We start from the raw sequence: 9,556 nt of genomic DNA on the forward strand, positions 1-9,556 counted from the left end.
GTGTTTTCGGCACCTCGAAACGTGGCGCAACTCTGCCCTATAGAATTGCGGAAAAGGCTGGGGGCAGGAGCGATTGTGCCGTAAAGAACAGGAACAAGTGTGTTGATTGCGTGGTTGGGGTGGTATACAAGATCTCACTAAGTTGCGGAAGAGTGTACATCAGCCAAACTGGCCGATGTATTATTGCTGAGCCCGTGAGCATGACGCATGTCACTCCGGTCGACCGCTGGGGGTCACTTGCCTCGCTGCGTGTAAATGCCGGCCCAAATTTAACACACTCACAATCATCGGGAGGGGCACAGATAAAACCACCAGTGAATTATTGGAAGCGTAGGCAGTACCAAAAGACGGGCAAGATGCATATCTCAGCCTAACATCGTCTTTTCTACACACACAAAAAAAGAAATTCCTTATCTTAACAAGTGCTAAAGTGGTAGTGCGGTTTACTTTGTTGGTGTGTTTTCAATAAATGTTTAGTTGTGAGGCCAGCACTTCTGTCGTTCGCAGCTTCTCTTTGTCCTTGTCTGCATTTTTGCGCTGTTTATTTCCGATATCACAAACAGAAGCATTTGGTCGCCCACGAGAAACAAGGAAAAGTGTTACAAGGAAATCTTCCATCATCCCATTACAAATGCACTTCAGTAGATGGCCCCTCATTAATTCCTGTCTGAAGTTTACAGTGATAGGGTCTTTCCTATATGCTATGTAGTACATGTTAGCGATAGCAAATAAGCCACATTCTACAATGCAACCTTGGCCCTGTGCAGGTCTTACAAAAATAGTTGTATTTGCAGATGATAGCTTAATTATACTGCCTATTTTACAGCATCAGGAGTAAGAGTTTGATCAATAGAATCATAAACAAAGACAGAATCAGGGGGTGCCTCAATAGTTGTTACTGTGATCCAATGATCCGGGTTCGTTGTAAGATTTGAATGAATTGTCCCTTTATCTCCTTGAATAGCAGTCCCTGGCCCAGCAGAGTGTCTTGGAGACCCTCCCGATGAGAAAATGTTTGGCGTGTTAACTGCTGTGCAATATTCATTACACTGTCTGGCAGTGAACGATTACATACTACGTCATCCAAGTGTTCATCTGTCACTGAATAAGCGCTATAGAGAGAAATAGACTGTGCACCAATCATGCTAGGACAGAGGCGTTTGTCGCAGATTTCTGACAATTTACTCTTTTTCGTGACTTTCACAGTTCGTAGTCTCCCTCGTTTATTTTTAATTAAACTAATGCGTAGCTCTTTGGAAAATTTTCTACTGTCGCTTGTTGTGTCCGTTAGTTGTTGATCAGGCACATCCTTTTGATCTGCAATGTGCTACAGACTGTGAGAAGAGCTGCACCTGGGCCCGTTTGCTCGAAGTCGGTTAACTTTAACCGCGGTGTAACGTTAACCGCCCTTTCCTAGGTACCTACCACTGATCACCACTAAAGGGGGCTGGATGGCGCATAGCTGTTCTCTGAGCCTGGCGCAAGTGAAGTCACCGGAAGTTCGATGCTTGTCCCGTAAGCCTGGCGTGTGCTGGGCTTCCTAGTGCATTTAGTCGATATTTTGGTTAATGTTTTTTTGTGTCTTTGATTGGGTTTTAATACTCCCGTTCCCAATTAAATCTTGACAATAAGGCATTTGAACGTAGGACATACGCACACTTGTTCAACTAGAATCTCAAGATTTTCGCATAGAATGGCTTCCCAGGAGACTTCTCGGGTTCGCATGCTCACTTACTCCGCAACGAGCAGGCTCTATTGGGATGACAAGAAAAAATTCAGTGCACTGAACGCAGTTCGATCCAGCACTCGGAAGAGTTGAACAGCCTGTCAAGCGCTATACTTCCGGGAGAAGCCGCTTACTTCCAGTGGCTTCATACCTGTCAGGGCCGTATATGAGGAGAGTTTGGCCACACTATGATCATGCCGCCGTAACGCCCCCCTCCCGAGTGAGTCAATCAGCCCGCGGCGCAGAGCGAAAGGCGTGAGCGCATGCGCGTTAACTCCCGGCCGCTCCCAGCTGAGCGGGGAGGGCCGCCATTTTCATTCATTCGCCCGGCAGAATGCATAGGATCGAGCACTGATCTCAGTGACAATTGCTGGATTGCTCATCCCCGCTCCGCGAGTGCGGCCACCGAGCGGCCATCTTGCGTGCTTTTTTTTTTCGTTCTGCTAGCGTTGCAGAGGCCGGTGGCAGCGTGCTGAAGGCACGTTTTATACTGGTTCGTCGTCATTCGCCGAAGACGTTCTTCAAGATCCTTTGTCAGGCGTGATACTTGCCTTTGAGAACGCGTGGAAATTTTTACGAAAGCGTAATGCCGCAGGAACAAGGCACAACTCGTTGAAAGGAAGATTCGCCAGTCTCGCGGCGTGTTCAAAGCTTCCTTAGCACGCCGAAGTGCTGTGTCTCTGTGCCTTCGCACGCTTGGATACCGACCAAGAATCGACACCGTGTGGATGTGTTTTGCGAGGGCAATATGTGCGTCAACACAGCCGAGGGTCCTTCCTTGAAACTCTAAGCAGAGACAAGACATCCAAGATACTGTCAGTATGCAACCGGCCCAAGCTGAAGCATCCCGTAAAGGTGTCTTCTTCGTAGCTCACAACGTCAAAAAGCTCCTGTGAAAGGTACAACAAACCGCCTTTGTCGCACAGCCTGGTAAAACCGGAACACACATCGGCTTGGCCCTCCTAAGCTTTACGTAACAAGTTATAAAGACTTCCGGTCTTTTTTACATATTTTCTGGTGACATACCCAGCCATGTAATAGACTAGACGTGCATCACTTTTCTTTTTTGACAAGGCTGGAGTGTTCGATGGAACAGTCATGATCGTTCTTGCAGGTGGCACTCTCTCTAAGCTGTCAATGTCGCCTTGCGAAATGCACTTGTCAATCATTTCTTGCAAGCCCCTGGAGTGAGCCGACGGCGCGTCTCCAGTGTCAAGAACCAATGACCAGGACCAATGGCTCAACACTAGCGCCACAAACTGGTTTTGCCAGGCTATAAAAGTTTGAGCAGTTCGCAGTTATAAGGAACTTCTGCGGAGTCGGATGGTCGTTGCAGCAGATGACTGCCATACAATCCCAAACAGGTTTTCAATGGAGTCCCGACTCATGCGAGGAGTCATCAAGTACTTGTACACAGGTTGTTTAGTAATGTAGTCCAGTAATGACAAGACACTAGACAGAGTGACCCTGAAGCCGGTAGCAGTCGACTTGCTAAGGAAGCCAATGCCGTTGTTGGCATGCTGCTCCCGCTTTGTGATGCATCTGTGGAAACTTGAGATCGCAGCGGCATCATTTGTGTTCTGCCACAGTGCTCCAGACTTAAAGCGGAAGGTCATGATCTTGATGAGTTTGTTGATCATGCTATAACAAGAAAAAATAAGCATATAAAATGTCTCGTTAAGATGATGAAATGGAATACAAGTTTTACGATTATTAAGGCTCACAGTTCTAGTATCTGCTGACTAAGATTCCGTGTTTTCCGAGTCCATTTTTCTTTCGAATTTGGAGGTATATTTTTACGGGTTAACTGTTTTCTGCATATGCAATGTTTTTTGTGTAAATTTGTTATGACTGAAACTAATTTACACAAAAACACCGAATTTGTGGGAAAAATTAGATCTAGAAAAAATACCCCTGAATTCGAGAAAAAAAAAAAAAAAACTCCGAAAACACGGAACCCTACTGATGATTCAATATTCATGACTTCTTGCTGTCGCATACACACCTTGCTGTAAACACCATTCTGAAGAATGATTTTGTGCCATCTAGTGCCTCCTTTCCATAGCTCGGCTCGATAGCGTCCTTGGAGTGGCGCCGGCCACGCAGCACACGGTCCTCGAACACCTGGGAAGCGAGGGAAACTTCCATTTTCTCGGACCCGTCTGGCTCAAGGTGGCTGGTGGTCAGTCCTGGCATTGCCGTCAAGGTTATCTTGTCTTCGTCAAGGTTGAAGGCTTCACGAACATAGTATGCGGACACCTGCAACATTTAAAAAAGCAATGAAATGAGTAAATTAAAAAAATAATATATATATATATATACAGTCATGTCTCATTAATATGGACGCCTCCGTTCCCCAGAAAAATCTTCCATAATGTGAATCGTCCATAATAACGAATCAAGGTCAAAAACACAAACATTAGGTAATAATTGTTAAAAAAAAGCATTGTTTATTTCGCAAAGAACGAGGAGATATGAGTTTGCACTGACGCTTTCGATCCCACTTTAGTGTCCAAAAAGCGCAACACTTCGGCCACTTGAAGTGCACGTTCTCCGTCCCCCTCCTGCTCAAAGTGGGCGATTGCTGTCTCCAAGCCTCGGCGAGCTTCACATCGAGTAACGGTTGGTCTCTCTTCTTCATCGTCTGTTTCTGTCGGCGCAAAGTTTTCGACAAGTTGATGGCCCTGTTGAGCGGATTCACCGACAAGCTCCATGATCTGCTCGCCGCTCATAGGCTCCCAGCTGTTAGTCTCTTCGTCTATATCCAAGAATGTCGATGTCTCTTCATCTGGGTTTTTCTCCCCGAGTTGTCGAAGAGCTTCACGAAGGGCCGCGAGCGGAAGTTCATCCATCGGATCCTCCACCTCCATAGCAGAGCTGTTAACAAGAATACCTGCGTGACGCCAGCAGTTCACAATGGTTTGAGGCCTCACCGCGTCCCACGCCCTCTTCAGCTTTTGAAGGCACCACCTCAAGTCAACAGTTTGCGGTTTGTTGTCTTCCGCGCAAGCGATGTAGTGCCGCACAAGTTCACCTCTGTAGTGTGCCTTAACCGCGCGAATAATTCCTGCGTCCAAGGGCTGTATTTTGGCAGTCATGTTGGGTGGAAAGAACTTCAAGGTAAGGTTTTCATAGTCCGCACGAACAGAATGGCATGATGCGTTATCAACCAACAAAACAGCCCTCCTCTTCTCAGCCTTCAAGAAGCGGTCGAATTTCGCCAAGAAGATTTCAAATATCTTTCCTGTCATCCATGCTTTCTTGTTGCAATTGTAAGAGCAATACATGTTCGGGTCAAATGTCTTTCCAAAACATCGTGGTCGCTCCGCTTTTGCCACGACAATGGGCTTCCACTTGTGCGTGCCGCTTGCGTTGCACAAAAATCCCACCGTGATTCTCTCTTTGCTTCGCTTGTTTCCAGCCACAGGTTCGGATGCCAGAGTCGAAGATGGGCCCAACTTGTAAAAAAAGCCAGTCTCGTCGAAGTTGTAAATATCATCTGGAGAATACTGAGCAAGAAATTCCGCAAGCTGTTTCCGAGCACTGGCAACGGCGGCTGTATCCACGCTTCCACTCTCTCCATGAATACGGTGGCTTGAAATTCCATGCCTTCTCTTAAACCTGCTGAGCCAACCCCTTGAGTAGTTCAGGTCATGAATGTCTGCATAAAGACGTGAAGATTGCAGACATTAAAATAAAACCACTGAAGAGAGAACAGTTATTTTAACGTAGATGCGTTATTGCACAAGAACGAGCAACTAGAAAAATCATTAGAAGAAACAACATTTTTGGGGAGGAATGCGTAACATTTTGAGAAAACATTTTCAAACTCAGTGCTTAAAAAGATACACTCAGAACTGACTTACCCGTCGTTGTGCCGAACTCCTTCGCCTTTTCTTGCAGCATCTCGTCGCTGACGGCGGCCCCTCTGGAGCGCATTTCCGCAAACCAGATGTTGACGGCCTCCTCCAACTTCTCAAACTTTGGGGGTCGCTGCCGGCAGGAACTGGAGCTGGCTGTGGGAACGCTCATCCATTTCTTTGATTCTTTTAGAATTGCGTGGACTGTCGATTTTCCGAGATCAACGCCAAGGTGTTTTCCACTCCACTCTTTCACGTACTGAACAGACGCTGAAGGCGTTTGAATTTTGAATTTGCATATCTCCTTTTTCAGCTGAGCAGAAAGCTCTGTCCGTTTACGCTTAACACCTGTCATCGTCTCCACCTCCGAAATGACCGGAGAAGCGTCCAGCCTTGCCTCTTGCCTCTTATGCACAACGAATGTGATTCATCACGTATGCCAACCCGGAAGGAGATGGCATACGTTTAAGCTTGAAAGACAAGAAACAAAAAAAAAAAAAACAAAAAAAAAAAAAAAACGACCATTTTCAGGCGCGCAGCTCTTATCTCAAGGGCGGAGGACAATAGTGAATTCCGGGTACAAACTGTGACCTCTACGATTCACTAACCTTTTCTTCTGTCGGGTATGTGGACTCGCCTTCAAAGTAACCAGGCGAGGAACAAAAAGGCAATGGTGAATTCCGAGTAGTACACACTGGGGTCACTAATATTTTTTTTTCGTGGACACGTGTCCATATTAACGAGACAAAAATGCCTGTATTTTCCCGTTTCGTCCCCAAAATAGCCGTCCATAGTCCGGACTGCGGGTTTCTGTATTAACGGGACAGAATTGCATGGCGGGAGACCTGTCGCCGAAAATTTCGTCCATATTGCGGGGTGTCCCGATTAACGGGGTCCATATTAACGAGACATGACTGTATATATATATATACACACATTTTTGAAAGGCAAAAGGTCATACCGTCCGCTTGGTGTGTTGAAGCCGCCTTTTAGTAGCGAGTTGCGGAGGCACTCCACAAGGTGCGGAAAATCAGACAGAAAATGAAGTTTCCTTTTGGAGTTGATGGGATGCTTTACCTTGCAGGTGATCTTACTTGCTGTTCATTGAATGTCCATTAATGTCCACATTTTCCTGTTCCACAAGGCACCATCGCATGTCACAGTCTACAAAGAGTCCCGCCTGCTCTGCTAGGATTGTGGCCTCGACCGATATTTTACTTAAAAGCTCACCTTTTACATTTACATTTGTAGTGAACACTCCTAGTATTTGCGAGAATTTTCCAGCAAATGGCACAAACACCACAACCATGCGATGGTTGCACGGAACGTTTGCATCCCCAGGTTCCGTGAAGGGGCCTAAGTCCACAAAGCCTTGCAGTCTCCCAGACTTCTCAACGGAGAGATGTTCAGGCAGCGTCATTTCGTCGATTAGGAGACCTCTATGACGCTTGAAGGGGCTCATTGTGCTTGCCTTCTCCTCCAGGTTCTCCAACATTTTCTTGCTGAATCCGAAGCCACTTTTATTCATAGCTGTGTACTTTTTCAGTGTGGTGTTGCTTGGAAGAAAAATAATGTTGTGCCTTCTTATATGCCAATAGAGCTTCGGACTTTCCATCTTCATCAAAACGCACTCCAGCATCCATTCGTTGGAGAAACGCAGGTCCATGGTACTTTTCCTTTTTGACGCTGCGAAGCAGTGCCGCACACTTTCCTGTTGCTTCTGGGCCAGCATAATGATTTTCTCTTTCAATGTCTCCTCTTCTATTGCAGAATCTTGAGATTTCATTTGTTCGATTTGCCCCTCCAAGCTTAGCACCTTTCTAGAAAGGCGTCTGTGCTTCTGCAAAGCTGCAGCCTTAGCTTCTGGGTGGCCGTTCTTGTGCTACTGCGATGACGACGCCTCTGTCGCGAGATCCGTGTGAGCATGGCCTTGCGTAGGTAGCGACAATGTATGCGTCGTGTTCCTGAAAAGTAGATAGATTGATGTTATCCTGTTAAAACGTGACCTTGTGCCTAAACCAATTTCAAATATAAACGTGGGTCTAAGACATTCATCCAGAATCTACACGCCACAAGGTTATTCCTCTACTGGCTTGCTTAAAACGAGAAAAAATATCTTGAGAGCTGAGAGCTACTGCTCAAGCTGAGCTTGAGAGCTACTGGCTTGATCGCCTATATTTTGATGCCTCAGGCTTCTTTTGACATTGAATTAAAGGTGCACTGAACACACACACACACACACACACACAAACACACACACACACACACAAACACACACACACACACACACACTTTTTAGTGTGTCTTTATAACAAACATTGTGTCCACGCGGGATAAAAAAAAAGAAGAAAAAAAACTCTAATTGCTTAGGTGCAGGCAAACTTGCTATGCAAGCAAACAATGCAATAGCATGCTAGTGAGGATTTGATTCTTTAATTCACCTGCGGTTGCCGTCATCCCTGCACATTTCTTGTAGAGAGCACTCTGGATGGTGGTTAGCTGGCTTAGAAGCTTGCTTGTGAGATATTCTTTCAACATCGCAGCGGAGGACATTGCATCAGGGCATCTTAAGAGTTTGGAGGCGTGAAGAAGAGCTTTCTCCAATTCCGAGACAGTCTCTATAGCTCCCTCAGCAACCAGTTTCCCGTTAAGAAACGTCCTGAAGGTGATGTCTTGCGTCGTGCTCAGACTAAAGAGAACCGACCTCTCGGAGCTTACTGTGCCAGAAGATTCTTCAAAGTCAAAGTCCATAGACGGTGCCTTCATGCGGCGACCAGCAGGCTGATGGAACCTTGAGGTGCTGCAGGTTCTCAGCATCGAGGTTCGGCAATCCGTCATCATCGTTTCCATGGTCATCGTGCAGAGCGGAGCTCGCACTTCTTCTTACCACCCGGCTTGTCAAGCTTCCCACACGCCCCCCGTTTCCGAGGTGAACGTTTGGGTGGGCATCTTGTGCTTATGTACTTCGTAGCATTTGGCAAGATAGCGGGCATTGGGTCGCTTGTCAGAGTCAGCACTCCGCGCGGAATCCTCACCTCTTTTCCATCCACAATGTGCACATAGTCAGGGAGTATGTAGTGGCCCTTGAAGTGCAGCTCACACACCACGCATTGGTCGTCGAGAGGCTTGTCACTATCGTGAAGATTTTTCTCCCAGAGTTTTCTGCGCGCTTCATCTTTGGGCACACTGAACAAAAATAGTTTCTTTTCGGTTTTGATGCCCGCATAGCCGGTGCGACAACCCGGTGCATAGCAGTGCCGATGCCTTTCTTTTGGCATGCTGACAGGGTTTTAGTGAGCGGCCCTCAAGAACATAACGCACACATAGAAGCAGCGACGACGCTGCCTGGATACTTTAGTCTGCTTTAGCGAGGAAAAGTCAAAACACTTCCTCACCACCACCACCATGACACTCACCGACTAATTAAAATGCTCACATTTTGGAGCTGCCTCTCCTTGTAGGAGGCACCAGACACGTATCTAAAGGAAGGGGGGGGGGGAGGCATGGGGCCCGGGCCCCCTTCCAAAATCTTCCATTTTGCTGGGGCCTCCTCTCCCCCTCCCCCTCATACAGCACTTTGTCCACGGAACTTCTTTCAGGGAAACCCCCGCAACTCCTCCAGAACTGACAGAGCAGGGACGATCCTTCCGGAATACCTGGTACTGTCTGAAGAAGTTTGTATGGCTGGGGTTTAAATGAGTCTCCTGCAAGCAAAACACACGTGGCTTGTTTCCTCCAGCAAAAAGTTCAGATCATCCAGGTTACTTAGGAGCCCACGATAGTTGCACTGCATTAGTACTGAAGACATTATAAACATATGGAATTACGAGCACACAGGTCAAGAGTAAAACAAATGTCATCACTTCGGAGGAATCACAGGTGTTTTAGTTTTTTGTTTGGACTCCGGGCCCTGCCACTCCGTCTCCTCCTGGTCAGACCCGGGGGTAGATAGGAAGGTGGACAGGGAAGC

General features: G+C 46.9%; 1 pseudogene; it reads right to left on the minus strand.

Moving 5' to 3' along the window:
* Nucleotides 1-6,524: 6,524 nt before the first annotated feature.
* Nucleotides 6,525-8,864, minus strand: LOC115322768 (annotated as a pseudogene).
* Between the last annotated feature and the right edge of the window lie 692 nt (nucleotides 8,865-9,556).

The sequence above is a fragment of the Ixodes scapularis genome, unplaced genomic scaffold, assembly GCF_016920785.2.
Source record: "Ixodes scapularis isolate PalLabHiFi unplaced genomic scaffold, ASM1692078v2 PGA_scaffold2__306_contigs__length_199485367, whole genome shotgun sequence".
Lineage (NCBI taxonomy): Eukaryota > Metazoa > Arthropoda > Arachnida > Ixodida > Ixodidae > Ixodes > Ixodes scapularis.